Source organism: Ambystoma mexicanum, chromosome 1q, assembly GCF_040938575.1.
Source record: "Ambystoma mexicanum isolate Mex_15411 chromosome 1q, UKY_AmexF1_1, whole genome shotgun sequence".
Lineage (NCBI taxonomy): Eukaryota > Metazoa > Chordata > Amphibia > Caudata > Ambystomatidae > Ambystoma > Ambystoma mexicanum.
The window spans coordinates 809,748,180-809,762,851 of NC_090922.1; the positions used below are offsets into that span (position 1 = coordinate 809,748,180).

At 48.4% G+C, this 14,672-nt stretch overlaps 1 protein-coding gene across 3 annotated transcripts in view; it reads right to left on the reverse strand.

The window, feature by feature from the left end:
• Positions 1-14,672, reverse strand: part of NPL (N-acetylneuraminate pyruvate lyase) — a 643,702-nt gene that overhangs the window by 511,324 nt on the left and 117,706 nt on the right. The window lies entirely within an intron of this gene.

Genomic DNA, 14,672 nt, shown 5'->3' on the forward strand with positions numbered 1-14,672 from the left:
CTCCTGCTTGTGGCCTAGAAGAGCCTGGTTAGCTTGACACCAACAGCTACCAGAACCTACTTCTGGCTGCCCAGGGTACCCGATGCCGAACAAAAACACCTGTGTGGATTTAACACTGTGTATTTGGGATAAATCGATAAATAATCATTAGGACACAGATATACAACATTTAAAGTATAAGGGGTTCATAAATAACACTTTATAACCTTCTCCCACTCAGATCCACATACAGCATTTATTGTCTTGACAATTCTCCCTTTCGTCCTTCCTGTAACGCTCACCCGACTCCCACGGAGACGCTGACCAGGTCTGGACTGGTGCGGCCTCTTCTAAGGTGATGCGCAGAACTCGGAAGACCGACTGGACCGGACCCCCAAATCTCGCTTGTCTGACTCGCAGGAGAATCCTTCTGCAGATGGAGAAAGGGGAGCAACTACCTGCGGAGTAGCGCGTCGGCCTCCCACTTCCCTCTTTCACTCTCCTCAGACCACCTCCGAAATTCCCAGTCAACTCTCACCTTAAGGTTTGAAAGGACGAGCTCTCCATCCTGCTTCTGGTGCAGGGGTGCGATTATATCCAGTTACTTCACTGGTGTTCGGATTGGTGAGGTTCCAAGCTTACTTGACTTTCCTGGCAAGATGCCGTAAGTATACTGTTGTAAAAGTTCAAGAGTTGGCCACCTTTTCTATTTGCCTTTATATTCAGTAGTCCGTCTCTTATCCCTTTTATCACAGGTGCTGAGTGAAGATTTCGCGTAGAGGAAACAATTCGCCGAAGGTAAACTCAGGTGAGTTTATGATGGGTGGTTCCTTTAATGTCCTTATATTCACCCACTAATGCTTGTGTCTTTTTTCCCCATAGGAGCCGGGGTACGGTACTGCCGAAGAAGCAGCGCCGACCCGAGATGAGGAAAGATTCTCCCAACAACAATCAGGTAAGTCTTATGGCGAAAATCTGGCTTTCCTCAATATGTTCCTTTTGCTCACCTTTTGTTCTTCTCTTCCCCCTTAGGCGCAGGTATGCGGCGGATCGTGCAGATGGTCACTAAGGAGCACGGAGATGCCTCGTGAACAGGTGAGTGGAACGCGGCGCTGCAGCGAGCAACGCGATGCGTCTTTAAAATAAATGTCTTCCCTTAGGATCGCTGGCGTGATGACTCCGGGTAGAAGCAGGTAATGTTCTTCTGTTCACCTTTTCCCTTCTCTTCTTTCCTTTCAGGTGTTCCAGGATGGAGGCGGGCGTGGCTGGAGTCAGGATGCAGGAGCAGACATGGTGAGCGTCCAGCTGCTAGGGGCAGAACAACGCGAAGCGTGAGCTGCTGTCTGGGCCTGGCTTAAATAGCCCCCCAAAGTAGTTCCAGGTACGTATTCTTCCCCGGCCACGCCCGAGTGGCAAAATAGTCCCACAGGTAAAATAGTCCCTTTCAGGCCTCAAAGAGGTCTGGATCTGGCAGCACGGTCTGCATCAGATAACTTCACATAAACACTCCCTTTATGAGCCTGGCGCCAGGACTAAGGTCCAAAATGAGCCTGGCGCCAAAGGCGCCAGGACAGTGTCCAAAGGGCCCCTACTAGGGGTTGCTGGCCTTTTCCCCGGGAAAATGATGTCTGCTTCCGGGGACGCTGGTCCTGGACTGGTTCTCCGGGAGTAGGCATCATGACAACAGTTCCCCCCCACCCCCCTCCCAAGATGGTTCTCTCCGGGGGTTTCGGTTTGTTTGGGAAATTCCGGTGGAATTTTTTTATTAACCGAGTTGCATGTACATGGTCACTAGGTTCCCAAGACCTTTCCTGAGGCCCGTATCCTTTCCAATCTATTAGATAGAAAAGTTTTCACTTTGACACCTTGGAATCTAAAATGTTCTTCACCTCGAATTCAGGTTCTCCATTTATTTGGATAGGTTCTGGTGGCTTGATTAATCGGGTTCCAGGTTGTACTGGTTTCAAAAGTGATACATGAAAAACAGGGTGAATCCGCATATTAGCTGGTAGGTCGAGTTTGACGGCCACCGGGTTGATTATGGCCGTAATTGAGTAAGGCCCCAAATATTTTGGGTTAAAAGTTTGAGGTCCTTTGAGCGATAAGTGTCTGGTAGCCAGCCATACTTGGTCTCATATTTGGTATAGAGGTGCCTCACTTCGATGGAGATCAGCATTCTTCTTGTATTTTCTCTTGGCTTGCTGTAAATGTGTAGTTGCTTCTTTGAAAGCTTGCGTTATTGTAGAATGCAGATGGTCTACTGCGGGCATTTCGAGGCGAGTCAAGATCTGAGGTTCGAGGGTGATGCCCATATAAGGTATTAAAAGGACTTTGCCCTGTTCCAGAATGTACCGAATTATTGTATGCATATTCGGCAATCCAAAGAATATCCTTCCAATTACTTTCAGATTGATGCAACATACACCATAAATATTGTTCAAGGGTCTGGTTACTCCTCTCTGTTTGACCATCGGTCTGAGGGTGGTGGCTGGTTGATAATCTTACGTCGATTTGTGCCAGCTGACAACACTTTATCCAAAAATGGGAAATGAATTGGCTTCCCCGGTCAGAGACTAGCATGGACGGGAATCCATGTAAACGAACGATATTTTCAAGGAATTCCTTGGCCAGGACAGAAGCTGAAGGTAAACCTTTTAATGGAATGAAGTGGGCCACTTTGGAAAATAAATCCACAATAACAAGAATAGTGTTATATCCATAACAAGGAGGCAGGTCCGTAATAAAATCCAGTGACAAGGTGTGCCAAGGTGCCGGTGGAATGTCTAAGGGTTGAAGAAGGCCGGCTGGTCTTTTTTTTTTTAACCTTTATTTTGGGCACAAACACCACAGGACATCACAAAGGATTTAATGTCCTTTCGCCAAGAGGGCCACCAGAACTGTCGTTTAACCTTTTCTTCCGTCTTGGCAATACCTGGGTGCCCCTCTATTAGAGTATCATGATAACGAGAAATAACCAGTTCTTGTAATTCTTTGTGTGGTAGAAATAAGCGCCCTTGGAAGTAAGGTAGATCATCATTGACAGTAAAGTAAGACCCCTTTTGAATCCAATCCTGCAAGGCTGTAGGGTCCAGGAGTTGTTTAACTCTAGCTTGAATGTCTTCCAGTGTTTGTAAAGAGGTCATGCCCAGAATTCTTTGTTCGGGAATTATCGGTACAGGTTCTGAGTTTGTATCTGTTTCTCCCATTCCTATTCGGGATAGAGCGTCCGCTTTGCCATTCTTGCTGCCAGGATGGTAGGTAATTACAAAATCGAATTCAGCAAAAAACAAAGCCCATCGGAGCTGACGTGATGATTGAGCTTTGGCAGGTTTCAAATATTGTAAGTTCCGGTGGTCAGTGATCACCGTGATGGTATGTCTAGCGCCAAGAAAATAATGCCTCCAAGCCTTAAAAGCGGACTTAATGGCTAATAACTGTCGGTGATTGCATAATTAACGTCAGGTGCTGAGAATTGTCTGGACCAAAATGCTACGGGGTGCAGTTGGTTAGTTTCGGGATCTCTTTGAGACAGGACAGCTCCCATGGCTAAGCTGGATGCGTCGGTTTCGACTATGTATGGGAGATCTGTACGCGGGTGTTTCAATACAGGTGCGGAGGTAAATTTAGCTTTTAATTCCTGAAAGGCCTGTTCGGCTTCTTCAGACCATTCAAAGCGTTTATTTTTCCTCAAGAGTGCAGTGATGGGTTGTACAATACGTGAAAATTCCGGGATAAATCTGCGATAGAAATTGGCAAAGCCAAGCATGCTTTGAACGCCTTTCACAGAGCTAGGCGATGGCCATTTGAGGATGGCATCCACTTTTCGCGAGTCCATTCGGACTCCTTTAGGTGTCAGGACGAAACCAAGAAACTCTACTTCTGTGGTATGGAAAACACACTTTCCAAGTTTTGCAAACAGTTTGTGCTGGCGCAATTTCTCAAGAACTGCCCTGACGTGCTTTTTGTGATCAGATTCCGAAGAGGAGTACACAAGAATGTCATCGATATATACGACAACACAAACATCGATGAGTTCCCGAAGGACATCGTTCATGAAGTTTTGGAAGGCGGTAGGTGCGTTGCACAATCCGAAAGGCATCACCTGGTACTCGAATAGTCCATATTTGGTGCAGAAGGCAGTTTTCCATTCGTCGCCTTCCTTTACTCGCACCAGATGGTAAGCCCCCCGGGGATCTAACTTGGTGTATATGCAGGCATCCTTCACCTGGTCAAGAAGTTCAGGGATCAGAGGCAGAGGGTAACGGTTTTTAACAGTTATCTGGTTCAATGCGCGGTAGTCGATACAAGTTCTGAGGTCGCCTTCTTTTTTTGGCACGAAGAACAAAGCCGAGGATGCAGGAGACCTTGACGGGCGAATGAAACCATTGGCTAGGTACTGATCTAAATAGTGTTGCAAATGAAGATTCTCGGGTTCAGTAAGAGCATAAATCCTGCTACAAGTGGGTTGTGCACCGGGCATCAGATCGATTTGGCAATCGTACGACCTGTGAGGGGGTAACGTGTTGGCCTGTTCCTTTTGGAAGACGTCTTGAAATTCTTGGTATTCCGGCGGTATTTGCAAAGTGGCAGGGGTTACTGTAGCCAGGCCTTTATTTGGATTTCCTGGATAACAGGTTTGTGCACAATCCGGAAAGGTTATCCTCTTTGCTCGCCAGTCAATTCGAGGATTATGTGTTTCTAACCAAGGGATTCCTAGAATTACCTGAAACTGTGGAGCCTTGATTACGTCAAACACAACAGCCTCCCGATGCCCGTCCTGACCCCACTAGTGTCACCTCTGCAGTGGAATGTGTTACCGGCCCAGAGGCGATTTTGGCTCCATCTACTGTGGTGATGACCTCTTTACTGGTTTTAGGACGAAGAGGGAGGTTGATCCTGGAAGCCAATTCACGATCCACATAGTTTCCTATAGCCCCACTATCGATGTATGCCTTTATTGCATGCAACCGCCCAGGCTGTTCCGGATCTATGAGGACCATTGGCATGATGAAGTGCGAGGTCTGAGAGTTAGTTTTCAGGCTCGGCAAGCAGACCCCTACGCTTGTCGGGCGTGGTCGTTTCCTGAATCAGGTTCCATATGGTTCTTATCCGCGGCTCCTACCGCCTTCTTGGGCGGTTTTACTGGGCAATCTCGTAAAAAGTGTCCAGAAGCCCCACAATAAAGACATAAGCGCATCTGCCGTCTTCTTTCACATTCTTTTTGAATTAAAGGTCCTTTAACCCCTCCAATTTGCATAGGTTCTGAAACCCTTGGGGTTCACGTGAGTCTTGACCAACACCCGTGTCTCAAACTTGGACCAATCTGGCTTTCTGTTTTGAAGCCTGTGATCTAATTGGACCACTAAGTCTATATATTCCATGCAGTCTTGGGGCGGATTTACAACTTGGGCCAGGACATCCTTAAGTTCTCCACGTAGACCTCGATGAAATAACGGGATTCTTTTATCCTCTGGCCACCCAGTCTCCACAACCAACCTATTGAAGGTTGCGATATAGGCTAAGAGATCCTGGTTACTCTGTCGTAGGGACAGAAGTTTGTTGTCCAGGGCCTGTCCCTGAGAGTGCCGAGCAAATAATCTTTCCATGCGTGTCTGAAACCCTTGAAAATCCCGGAGTATTGGGTCATCTTGAGTAACCGTGGAACTGACCAATCGGCAGCACAGCCGCCGAGATATGATAATACAAAAGCTACCTTGGTTTGGTCGTTAGGAAAGGCCCCAGGTCTGCAGAGGAAGTGCAATCGGCATTGATTCATGAATACGGTGAATCTTTTGGGGTCCCCGGCAAAACGTTCAGGTGGGGCCAACGGCATATTTCCAGGTAGATTAATTTGCACTGGGTTACTTGAAACCACTGGGGCGGGAATACCCCCTGAACCTGTTAGGGGAGTTTGTCCAGCCTGACCTTGCAATAGCTGCCTGGCAAGGTCATCAGTTCGTTCCTTAGATACAATGAGTTCTCTCCTGGGAGCGTTAGTCTCTTGACGAGCGGAATGTACTTCGGCCCGTAATTCCCCCAATAGGTGGGCCAACTGATCAGTCTCGGAAGTCTCCATAGCGCCTGGGTGGGAAATTGTAGGAAGGCTTCGCGTTCTGTAACGCTCACCTGACTCCCACGGAGACGCTGACCAGGTCGGGACTGCTGTGGCCTCTTCTAAGGTGATGCGCAGAACTCGGAAGACCGACTGGACAGGACCCCCAAATCTCGCTTGTCTGACTCGCAGGAGAATCCTTCTGCAGATGGAGAAAGGGGATCAACTACCAGCGGAGTAGCGCGTCGGCCTCCCACTTCCCTCTTTCACTCTCCTCAGACCTCCACTCTCCTCAGACCACCTCCGAAATAAATTCCCCGTTAACTCTCACCTTAAGGTTTGAAAGGACGAGCTCTCCATCCTGCTTCTGGTGCAGGGGTGCGATTATATCCAGTTACTTCACTGGTGTTCGGATTGGTGAGGATCCAAGCTTACGTGACTTTCCTGGCAAGGTGCCGTAAGTATACTGTTGTAAAGGTTCAAGAGTTGGCCTCCTTTTCTATTTGCCTTTATATTCAGTAGTCCGTCTCTTATCCCTTTTATCACAGGTGCTGAGTGAAGATTTCGCATAGAGGAAACAATTTGCCGAAGGTAAACTCAGGTGAGTTTATGATGGGTGGTTCCTTTAATGTCCTTATATTCACTCACTAATGCGTGTGTCTTTTTTCCCCATAGGGGCCGGGGTACGGTACTGCCGAAGAAGCGGCGCCGACCCGAGATGAGGAAAGATTCTACCAACAATAATCAGGTAAGTCTTATGGCAAAAATCTGGCTTTCCTCAATATGTTCCTTTTGCTCACCTTTTGTTCTTCTCTTCCCCCTTAGGCGCAGGTATGCGGCGGATCGTGCAGATGGTCGCTAAGGAGCACGGAGATGCCTTGTGAACAGGTGAGTGGAACGCGGCGCTGCAGTGAGCAACGCGGTGCGTCTTTAAAATAAATGTCTTCCCTTAGGATCGCTGGCGTGATGACTCCGGACTCCGGGTAGAAGCAGGTAATGTTCTTCTGTTCACCTTTTCCCTTCTCTTCTTTCCTTTCAGGTGTTCCAGGATGGAGGCGGGCATGGCTGGAGTCAGGATGCAGGAGCAGACATGGTGAGCGTCCAGCTGCTAGGTGCAGAACAACGCGAAGCTTAATAGCCCCCCAAAGTAGTTCCAGGTACGTATTCTTCCCCGGCCACGCCCGAGTGGCAAAATAGTCCCACAGGTAAAATAGTCCCTTTCAGGCCTCAAAGAGGTCTGGATCTGGCAGCACGGTCTGCATCAGATAACTTCACATAAACACTCCCTTTATGAGCCAGGACTAAGGTCCAAAATGAGCCTGGCGCCAAAGGCGCCAGGACAGTGTCCAAAGGGCCCCTACTAGGGGTTGCTGGCCTTTTCCCCGGGAACACGATGTCTGCTTCCGGGGACGCTGGTCCTGGACTGGTTCTCCGGGAGTAGGCATCATGACACTTCCCTCTTCCAACTAACCCCTGCTGGATAGATTATGCAGCTGTCACCGTTTATCCCATACTATATCAAATCATGATTATATTGCAGTGTCCTTCCCAACGTCTTCAACGACATTCTCCTCTTGTACATGTTTGTTCAGCAAATACCTTCTCAAAGGAGCCGATAGGTCCTTAAGTCTACAATAAGATGGCAGTGTATTTGCATTTTATATCTCTTCAGTTTCACACTATGAAAGCAAACATAACCAGTGCACGGAAGTGGGTACTGGTTCCCTATACCAAAACCTGGCTATGAGAGATCTCGCTGTAATGGACACCAGGCCAAGGAATGCAAGTGTACAGATATCACCCACTGGAAATATATCTACAAGCCATTTCAAAGGGGATGCTGGTATATCAAGCTTTGTCAACCCATATGTAATGTCAATGATTTGGGACCAGACATACTGTACCCTTGAAAAAGCCCATGCAAGGTGTTAAAAAAAAATTAAAACTAAAATAATCGTTCCCTTCAGCATGGCATATAGCACAGCTCGGGGAGACCTCATTATAATACTTTGCCAATTTACTCTGGGTGTGAGATACGTTTGGTGTGTGTCAGTATGAATGTATTATTCAAAAGGTATGGTTCTAGATTGCGAACAGGCCTGCATCCATTGTTTATCTGTGAACAGTCCCTAGTGCCGTTTCCACCTCACTCTTGCCATATCTTGTCCCTGAACTCTCTGCATCCTGAAACAGTCTATACCATCTGAAGGGAATTTGCAATATGTTCCACTATAGGGGACATTATAGGTGATGCTAATGTGGCTGGTATCTGCTGCTTCAATACATTCCTAATCCTTATGTACAATAATGTTGTGAGCTCATTCACCACCCCGTTCTCCCTCAACTGTTACAATGTTATTGATAGCCCATCTATATACAAGTCTTGTAGTGTGTAAATCCCTAAGGCCTCAAAATGTAGTCAGAATATCTTTTCCGGCCTCAATGGAATCCTTTCTACATCATAGAGAATTTCAATGCATACAGCCTGTCTAGCCCCACCAGGTGAGCCATCTTGTCCCATGCTGCATATGTTACATGTGCCGTTTGTACCTCCCACTTATTACTAGTAGCTTTTCTCCCAGAGGATCGCCTCCACGTTAGCTGGGTACATGCCTGCTTTTTCTTTCCTAACCGGAGGATATTCATGATGTTCAGCAAACCATCATATCACATATTGGGCTTATGCTGCCAAATAGTACGCATTTAAATCAGGACAGTCAATTCCCACTTTTTCATCGAGTTTTCTAAGAATCTCATTTGCCACACAGGGTGGTTTACCTGCTGTGATGAATCCTGCAGAGTCCTCACAAAGACCCTACCTAAAGTTCCCTCCCAGGTGGCCAGGGGAAGGCAGCCGCTACTTGATCCTGACACTGGGGGTGGTATTAGCTGGGAGGAAAAGGGCCACAGTGGGACAGGACGATCCCATTGGGAGAGACGCGATACATGTCTTCCTCAAGGGAAGAAATGTTGGGGCTGCCAGAATATGTAATTACCTTTTATTAGAAGGAAGCATAGTGGGACAGTTATTGATTAGAGGGCAAGTTCAGGCTCTGCCCCCCCGCCTTCCTCAGAAGAAACGAAATTATAAGATAAGAAAGGACACATTGGAAACTGCACTTTAAATTCTCCTGGAAATGCAGCGGGCACAAAGGAGAGTTATTTTGCGCCACACAAGTAGGGAACAGACAAGGCATTAGCTTGCACAATAGTGTGTTTTAAAATAGAATATATTACGTGACAGGAAGGTGTGTACATAAGATAGGGACTCACTAAACAAGTAGGGCAGAACAACTGTTGGCAGATAAGGTTGCTGATAGGGAAAAATATAATGTGACATTAATGCACCAGGAACTCGGTAGATAGCAAAATAAATGTGAAATAAATGTGTCCTGCAGAGGAAAATAACGTGGCAAGCAGGTGCCATTTTAAACCTGCACCAGCACAGCAGAGAATTAAACACTGCAGCTTTAAGGGAGGACCCAGCTAAGCACGCTATTTGAACAAATACATTTAATTCAGGAAAATGCTGTGGCCAGCAAGATGGTAGCTGCCTCAAAGGACTGTGAAGGCCCAAGACTTGGTAGAGGAGGGTTTCATAGCGGAACAAGATACCATTGTGTGCATCCAACTGTCAAGGTAAATCAAGACACTGGCCATGGCAAGGACAGTCATCCTGCTGTTTGACTGACAGGTAGGCTGGAATGAATGGGAGAAACCTGCATTAAAGGCGAGGCTTTTTTGCTTGGAGGGCAAAGTCGGCCCCCTGGACCAAGAAATCCGAAGAAGAACTTGGAAGAGGCGCCTGCTGCAACTCCTGGACCAATGGTTTGCCCGGTGAAGCCCTGCTGCTGTGCTGAAGCGACGATTTCGCCTCGACTAGCGAAGCCCTGCAAGGACGACTTCTTCCCTTCAGTTGGTGGGATCAATCAACTCCAAAGTGAACTTGTCTGGACATTACCTCGGAGCTGGCTGTACTTCTTAGCTGATGCAGGAACCGAAGTGCCAGGGAGAGGAACACCAGATTTGGAGTGCATCACTTTTAAGCTGGCCAAGAGCTCCAGGAAGATCCTCTGGACTCCCAGGAAGCAGGACTGGCCGAGCCTGAGCCACCTCAACCGAGTGCTGGACCTCAGATGCAAGGAAAACCTGTCTCAACAGCCAGGAACCCCGGTGCTTTTGTAGAGTTGCTTGCATCTTCTACCTCTCAAAAGCCTAACAACTTGTGGCTCTATATTGATTCTTATTTTCTACAAAGACTTCCAAAACATTGTGCAAGACTTTTACTTACCTGCAAGAAGTGCTTCAGCTCACCTAGACTTTTGCCCAATTAACATTGGCCTAGCCTCGCTCCCTGAATTACTCTTCTCTCCTCTGACAATGTGCTGCACCTATCCTTCCAGGATAGGGTTAACTTACTCTGCATTGGGGGGGGGGTTCAAAAGTACTTACCTGCTTTTCAGAATATTTGTGTGATCTCTTGTTTATTCTAATAACCCCTTTCTTTGACACCAATCTCAGTATTGCTTTAAATGTACCAGTGACAGATGAATGTCCACAGTGTCATAGTTATTTAAGTCATCAGAGGGTGTAGGAAGTGTCTGTGTGCCATCCCCAATGGGTATTTGCTGATTTAAAGAAACTGATCAGAGTGTATTTTGGAGTGTATTTGTGGGTTACTGTTATATTTCCCCTTCTGAAGAAGGCTCATTCAAACTGACTGTTCAATAAGTTAATAATTGTTTAATCAAGAAACCTTGAGCATAAATGTTTATTTGGATACTTGTCACTGTGAATCTCTGTGTAACTACCCTACTGCTCACATTGACACCCCTTGATGTAAGACTGGCTGCTCAACCACACTACCAACCTGTGTAGTACAGACTTACACCAAAGGTTGGGTTCATATTGCCAGGAGGATAAGGTTGTTGTAATGCACCCAAGTGGTACTGCATCAAATCTTGCCTAACACCCACTGAAAATCGTTTTTAGTCTGCCCAATTCTTGCATTCATTTCTGCTGTCCTGCTGGATTTTGAATTCAGCCTGCCCAGTTGCTGCATGTATTCTGCTGTCCTGCTGAAAATCGATTTCAGTGGTGCCTTGTAGTGCTGTGCTCCTATTAGCTGGCACGCATCCCTCTGACTCCCCTTTCCCCCTTTGTGCCCTCCATCTTTCCTACCTCCAAGTGCATCTGTGCTTCTGACTGGTAAGTGTCCCATCCCCTTTTCACTGCAGCATACCATGTCACTATCTATATCTCCGATCTTCTCGAACGGCTTCACTATCTTCGATCACTAAATCTGTCTGGAAGAAACTTAAGGATACTGTGGCCTCCAACCCAGGCCTTCCTATTGCAGACACCCGTGTCACGGCTTCCGCCAGAGAGACTATCACCGACATCCTCTTCTTCGTCAACTCACCTGACATTTGGAGTCGCTACATGGTCAGCTTTCTCTCTCCTATCTCCCGTTAATGGTGGCACTCACTGGGAGGTTCTCCTTGACCTCTTTGACATTTCCAGAGTCATCATTAATGTTTATTTCAATGGAACCATCATGGTTCAGGGTCCTCAACTCAACCTTCTTCTCTTAGACAGGCTCCCTCGCCACTCTAACCTCACCTCTCCCTCCGTCCAGGCTCCCTTGCCTTCTATGACTTCCTCCTCCTCTGCACCGGCTCCCTTCCCTTTTGTGCCTTACTCCTCCTCTGCACAGGCTGCCCTGCCCTGCCTTCTCTGCCTTCCTCCTCCTCTGCACAGGCTCCCCTGCCTTCTCTGCCTTCCTCCTCTGCACAGGCTCCCTTGCCTTCTCTGCTGCCTTCCTCCTCTGCACCGGCTCCCTTGCCTTTTGTGCCTTCCTCCTCTTCTGCACAGGCGCACCTGCCTTGTCGTACTGTCCTGCCTCACCAGTCAGCCTTGGCTCCTTCGCCACCCTCGGGGGTGGAGGGGCCGGTGTGGGACCACCATCCCCTGTGCCCCGTTCCCCCACGAGGAAGACCTGCAATGATGGCACGTTGCTCCACATTGCCACTCTCAACGCTCGCTCTGCCGTCAAACAATTTACAGACATCTGCAACCAACTCGAACTCAAGGATCTTGATGTGCTCGCCATCACCGAGATGTATTTCAAGGAGAGCTTTGTCACAAGCTTTGACACACTCCTCCCGGAAAGCTACAAAATCCTCTCTGTGCCCAAGCCTCAGAAGACAGGTGGGGGAGTGGAATGGATACCTGTGTCAATCATCCCTACTCCGGCCTACTCCTCCTTCAAATGCCTAGTTTGCAGACTCTCACTATCCCCAAAATCATATCTCATTATGGCCACCTTCTATTGGCCACGAGGTCAGTCCACTCTCTTCCTCTCGGAACAGGCTGAACTGGTCTCCTCCCTACTCTCCTCCATCTCGCAATTCCTCCCGATGGGTGCCCTGAACATCCATCTGAACTCGGACTCCTGACGTCCTTTCCGCAACCTTTGCAACTCTTGCCCTTTCTATCCCCCCCTCTGGCCCTATGCACACCGCGGGCCACACCTTGGAAGCTCTCATCTCTACTGACATCCCTCTCTCTATCCCTCTCAATACCTCCCTTTCTTGGACTGACCACTCTTCTCTACACACCTTAAGCCTCTCCTCTTGCAGCAATACATCTGGCACAGCAACTGGGCTTCAAAGATACCAAAGCTATGAAAAAAGTCACAGCGGCTGCTTTTTCCTCCTCCTACTCTCCTCACCTGACTCTCACCCAGACAGTCCTCGCTAACCTCAATCTCTCCATCTCAAACACCCTTGAAACTCTTGCCTCCGTCATGAGGGTCCGACTGAAGCCTTCCAAAAAGTGCAACTCTTGGTTTGACTTCAATATGGCTACCCTTAAACGCAAGGGTATGGCAGCTGAGCGGAAATGGAATGTGTCGGGCAAACCATCTGACAAACTGGCCTGCGCCTCCTTTAAAGGCACTATTGACTCTGCATCCGCACCAAGAAAAGAGTCTTTATTCAAGCCTGCATCTTCATGGCATCAAACATGGCCGAACTCAGTCTGCAAGGAGCTGGCCAATCCTGCAGCTGCATCTTCTTCTATCGCACCCACCCAGGACCTTTTCTCGGCCCTGGCTGCACACTATACCACAAACCCCAAGACATCCTTTCCAACATCTTTTCCACACCACAGCATACACCAACACTGGAGTCTCCCTTGGCCCTCCCCACCCTCCACTTACCCTCTCACCTGTCACATCAGATGAGGTTACCAAACAGGTCTGATCTATGAAGGCTTTATCTAAACAGGTGGACCCCTGCCCCTCAAAAACCATTAAAGCCAATCTCGACTCCCTCGCCCCAGCCTTGGCTGATCTCTGCAATCTCTGTTTCTCCACTGGAGTTTTCCCAACTGCAATGAAGCACTCCCTTGTGCACCCTCTGCTCAAAAATAACTATCTGCTGACCCCTCCTTTCCGGCAAACTACCGCCCTATCTCCATCACTCCCTTCCTGGAGAAACTGGCTATCCCTCAGCTGACCCTTCACACCGAATCTATTGGTTGCTTCTATGACCATCAATCTGGCTTTAGAGCATCCAGAAGCATGGAAACTGTCTGAACACCCATGAGGACCTGCTCTCAAATCTTGACACTAACACCCCATCTAACCTCATTCTCCTTGACCTCTCCTCTGCCTTCGACACGGTTAAACACAATATCCTGATCGCATGTCTCTGTGACACCCTGGGAATCACAGGTCAGGCTCTGGCGTGGTTAACCTCCTTCCTCTCCGACCGCCCATCCCAGGTGGAACTCTGAGCCTTTCGCTCGACCATCACTCTCTTAACCTGTGGCGTTCCCCAGGGATCTAACCTATCCCCCTGGTTCTTCATCATCTATATGGCTGCCCTTGCACGGGTGATTGCCACCTTCATCTCCGACTTCCAGTGCTATGGGGTTGACACGCAACTATCTTTCAGACTACCCTCAGCTGCCTCCGCCTCCGCCTCCGCCTCCGCCTGCTCCTCCTCCTCCTCCTCCTACCTGACAGTCTGTCCGCTATTCAGTCATGGTGTGCTGCAAACGACCTCTGCCTCAGTGCCACCAAGACTGAGCTCGTTCGCAGCGGGACCCCCTGCTCCCGCTTTCCAACTTTCACTCTGGCAGGCCTCCCTTGGCCCTGCACCGGCACCCACCTGCGAAGCAAGAAACCTCAGTGTCATCTTTGATTCCACTCTCTCCTTCTGCTCTCAAATTTCTGACATTGCCAAAAAGTCTAATTATTAGCTACACCTCTACCTTTCTCACTTTCTCCCAGAGACTCACTGTTTCCAGAGCCCTGGTTATCTCTGGGACTGGATTATTGCAACAGCCTCTTCCTCAACTTCCCTTCTTCTACCCTGCGCCCTCTGCAACTCATCCAGAACAGAACCGCAAGACTTATTCTTGGCCTCAAGCCCAGCGACCGCATCTCACTGGCGCTGAAATCACTCCATTGGCTCCCGGTGGCTGCAAGGATCAAATTCAAGACCCTTTGCATTGTTCACAAGGTTTTCTTGGGCCTGCTAACCTCCTACCTTCAAAGCTGCCTGCCTAAATACTGTCCCTCATGAGCCCTCCGCTCATCTTCCTCCAACCTTCTGTGAGTGAGAAGGTTCTC